A 5,219-nucleotide genomic window follows, 5' to 3' on the forward strand; every position below is an offset into this window, starting at 1 on the left:
TGTGATTCCTAATCACGATTTAACCATCGGATCGGTCAATGCCTTTAGTGTGTGTGACTCCATAGGTTCTACTCTGACTGGTAGTGAGATATATTGTGATCTCTATCACATATCATTGAAAACTCCTTCAGTGGGTCAGAATGATTCCAACTCTACTCATTAGGGTTTATCGATCATCAAGATAATCCCTATGAGTCCTACCATCCACCAGTGACACCTAGCAGCATGTAGTGGCTACCTAGCAGAATAGAATAATGAACCTCTAGGTGCAGTTATCATGTGATACAGTCCTTCTATCGTGGATCCCTACAAGACGGAAGGTCATGGATAACTCGTCAAACCCCCTTCGTTTGTCATATGTCAAGATTTATTTCGACTTAAGTTTGAGAGCGGAGAACTCTTTCTCCACTGTGCAATCTGTCCCGGCCGAGGTCTTACGAACTCAGTCTTATAAATCACATAGGATCTCTCCTTATCTATCAAGGTCGATAAGATTCCTTGTAGATGCATACCCTACTCCTACAGTGAACCTACTGCAGCCAATCTACCACTGCATGGACCATATGGCTAGAGACCATGTATTTGTGCAGTCAAACTACAATAACCTCACTGTGAGTAGCCCGAAGCATCGCAGGTCAAAGGACCAGTCACACTTACTTGCAACATCAAGCAAGTCACTGACAAGTGCGATAGACATCCAAGTGACATTCTTGTGTTGGTCACGCTCAGTACCCTTGTTCTCTAACAAGCACTTGCACAATTGCTCCAGTGTCCCTACACTGTGGACTCAAGACTCGTCCATCAAAGAAAGCAATATGTGCACTAATCTCAGTGGATCAATCATCGTCCTCGTGATGATCCATCGATTAGGAGCAATTCAGAATTAATCACCAATGACACATGCCTCAAATTCTCAACTCTTGAGAATATGCGTCATCATCTTATTAATTCTTTGGACGATTCATGGACACATAAGAACATTAATGAAAATGATGCCTTTTATTTATTCAATAATAAATAGTCAAGTACAAAATTATGTCCTAGAATAAAATATGCGTCTGCCAAATTGGCCTTCTAGGGCATACTTCTAACACATGTGCCTAACCTAAAAAAACAAATCCCTGTGATTTTTGGTCGTCCCTTTTTGGGCGACAGCCAATGCATGTATCAACTATAGAACTGGGGCAATGGAGTATATCATTTGGGAATATGAAAATTAAGTTGAATGTGTTTCATGCCGCTGACCAACATGTGAGGGAAGACGAGTGTTGCCTAATTGATGAACATGGATGATCTTGTAGAGGAAGCCCTTCCCTATATCTTAGCAGATGACCCCCTAGAGGCATGCTTGGCCCATTTTGACATTGACAACTTTGACATAGACAAGGCCATAGAAGAAGTCAACATCTTACTCGACAATCAATCTCCCATGAGTTCCCTTCCTTGGAAGATCCAACCTGAACCTCTTCCCCCCATTGCTAGCGCCACCACTTTGTCCTTCCATTGATTCTCCACCTAAACTTGAGTTAAAGCCACTTCCGACAACTCTTAAGTATGCCTTTCCTAGGAACAGAAGATACCCTCCCTGTAATCATCGCGGCCAACTTATCTACTGAACAGGAGGATAACTTTTAAGGGTGCTAAACGAGAATAAACATGCTATAGGATGGTCTATAGCCGATTTGAAAGGGGTTGACCCCTCTGTTTGTATGCATCGAATTCATCTCGAAGATGATGCAAAATCCACCCGAGAAATGCAAAGAAGACTCAATCCTAACATGAAAGAGGTAGTCAAGAAAGAAGTGGTGAAATTATTAGATGTCGAAATCATTATTCCAATTTCTGATAGGTAAGTGGGTGAGTCCAACACAAGTGGTACCCAAGAAATCAGGTATCACTGTAGTTGAAAATACGGAAAGGAGAATTGATACAAACACGCACAACCACGGGTTGGCGCGTTGTGCATTGACTACAGAAAACTTAATTCAATGACTAGGAAGGACCATTTCTCTCTACCTTTCATAGATCAAATTTTGGAACGGTTGGCTGGTCAAGATTTCTACTGCTTCTTAGATGGTTATTCTGATATAATCAAAGTACCTGTTTACCCGGACGATCAAGAAAAAACCACCTTTACTTGCCCATTTGGGACATTTGCATATAGGAGGATGCCTTTTGGACTATGCAATGCCACCCGCAACTTTTCAACGATGCATGATGGGCCATTTTTTCAGATATGGTGGAAAACTTTTCTAGAAGTGTTCATTGATGATTTCTCGTTTTTGGCCTATCTTTTGACGATTGTCTGGACAATTTGACCTTAGTTTTGAAAAGATGTAAGGAGACCAACCTAGTGTTAAGTTGGAAAAAGAGCCATTTCATGGTTCAAGAAGGCATAGTCTTGGGACACGTCGTGTCCAAGAGGGGCATTGAAGTAGATAAAGCCAAAGTCGATCTTATTTCCAATCTCCCTCCACCCAAAACTGTGAAACAAATCCGATCCATTCCTTGGCCATGCTGGTTTCTACCGTCGCTTCATTCAGGATTTCAGTAAGATTTCCAAACCCATATGCAATCTTCTTGCAAGGACACTCCCTTTGTCTTTAATGAAGCATGCGAAGAGGCATTTGAAAATCTTCGCTCGAAATTGGACCACTGCACCTATCATACGGCCTGCCTAATTGGACCCTTCCATTTGAACTGATGTGTGACGGCATACGATTATGCCATTGGGCAGTTTTAGGGCAACGACTAGATAAAGTACCTCATGTCATCTACTACGCTAGTAAAGCACTCTCAGATGCATAATTGAACTACACCACCACTGAGAAAGAGTTTACTAGCTGTAGTATTCAATGCTAGACAAGTTTCGATCTTACCTTTAGGATCCCAAGGTTACCGTATTCACTGATCATGCTGCCCTTCGACACCTTCTTGCAAAGAAAGACACCAAACCCCGTCTGATTCGATGGATTCTTTTACTACAAGAATTTGACCTAAAAATTCGTGATAAGAAAGGTACTACAAATGTCGTAGCGGACCACTTATCTAAGATTCTTCTTGAGCCCTCTCAAAATACCTCACCCTTACACGATTCTTTTCCAGATGAACAATTATTTGAGGTACGAGGAATAAAAACACCATGGTTTGCAAACATATTAAATTAACCTGGCCATAGGACGAATTCCTGATGATTGGTCAACTCAAAACAAGAACTGATTCTTTTCACAAGTAAAGTTCTATTATTGGGATGATCCCGATCTATTCAAGTATTGTCCCGATCAAGTAATCCATCGATGTGTTCCCGAAATGCGAATTTCAAAGTATTCTTTCATTCTGCCATTCACAAGCTTGTGGGGGGACATTTTGGGATAGAAAACTACAGCAAAAGTTTTACAGAGTGAATTTTATTGGCCCACACTTTTCAAAGATGCCCATAACTTTTCTCCAAACTGTGAACGGTGCCCAAACGGATGGTATCGCCTTCCCTAAGAGTATGCCTCTCAATCCTATTTTAATTGTAGAAATCTTTGATGTCTGGGGTATTGACTTCATGGGCCCTTTCCCACCATCCTTTGGTTTCTACATTCTGGTAGCCACTAAACTAAATGACCATAAGGTTGTGGTTACAATTTTACATGAAAACATCTTTTGTCATTTTGGCACACCCCGAGCCATTATCAGTGATGGGGGATCTCATTTTTGCAACCGGTCTTTCGAGGCTTTGGCTCGCAAATATAACATCACCCACAAAGTTGCTACCCCATACCATCCCCAAACAAGTGGACAAGTCGAGGTGTCCAATAGGGAATTAAAACACATCTTAGAGAAAACGGTACGTTCCGATAGGAAAGATTGGTCTCAAAGGATAAATGATGCTCTCTGGGCATACCGTACTGCCTACCAAAACTCCTATTGGCATGTCCCCCTACCGATTAGTTTTTGGGAAAAGCTTGTCACTTACCGGTAGAACTTGAACATAGAGCTTTCTGGGCTATCAAAAAGTTTAACTTAGACATGGCAGCAGCTGGTCCTAACCAAAAACTCCAACTAAGTGAACTTGAAGAGTTGCGCAATGAGGCCTATGAAAATTCTAAAATTTATAAAGCGAGGACTAAGGCTTTTCATGATAAAAACATTAACCATAAGTCCTTCGAACCTGGTCAAAAAGTTTGGCTATTCAATTCCAAGTTGCGACTCTTCCCGAGTAAACTTCGCTCTAGGTGGGATGGACCATTCGTAGTGAAAAATGTTTCTCCTTATGGTGTAGTAGAGATCCAACACCTCAATGGTGAACATGTTTTAAAAGTCAATGGCCAAAGGGTAAAATCTTATGTGAACTGTGTTGCCGACGGGCAATTGATCGAATTCCTTAATTTGACGAACCCTATTTATCAAAATAATTAAGGATGCACTGTGTCTGGCTGAAGACAATAAACTTAGCGCTTGTTGGGAGGCAACCCAATTCTCTTAAATTTTTTTTAACATTGAGGACAATGTTAGGTTTAGATTTGGGGGTTATGTTTAAGTATTTTTAAGCATTTTTTGTTTTGTTTGCATCTCTTGCATTCGTTTTCACTTCACAATGTCAGGTTAAGGATGCACTGTGTCTGGCAACCCAATTCTTTTAGTTTTCTTTAACATTGAGGACAATGTTAGGTTTAGGTTTGGGGGTATATTTTTAAATATTTTTAATCATTTTTATTTTTTTTGCATTCTTACATTCTTTTTCACTTCACAATGTCAAGTTTAGGTTTGGGGGTATTCATCTTGTTTTTTATATTTAAAAAAAGAAAAAAAGAAAAAATGTGTGTTTATTTTTATTTTTTAATAATAAATAATAAGAATAAAAAAAAAATTTAAAAAAACTTTTTGTTTTTTTAAAAAAAACCTAATTTCTATACATTTATGCGAGAATGATAAATACACAAGGTATATAAAATCTAAAAAGCCCAATGATTAGTCGGAAGTAATATAAATTTAAGTTCTTTTTATTAAGTCTCTCTTAGGGAGTTGTAAGCTAATTAATACTTTAAAATTTCACTACACACTGGTCGACCCTTCTAAGGTCTAGGCTCGACAATATGTTGATAGTATAGTAGCAACCTTGGACCCTGATGAATCATACTTATCTAATTCAAAAAAAAAAATCATGATAAAAAATGCTAAAATTTATAAAGCAAGGACTAAAGCTTTTCATGATAAAAATATTAACCGTA

The sequence above is a fragment of the Phoenix dactylifera genome, unplaced genomic scaffold, assembly GCF_009389715.1.
Source record: "Phoenix dactylifera cultivar Barhee BC4 unplaced genomic scaffold, palm_55x_up_171113_PBpolish2nd_filt_p 001597F, whole genome shotgun sequence".
NCBI classification, from domain to species: domain Eukaryota; kingdom Viridiplantae; phylum Streptophyta; class Magnoliopsida; order Arecales; family Arecaceae; genus Phoenix; species Phoenix dactylifera.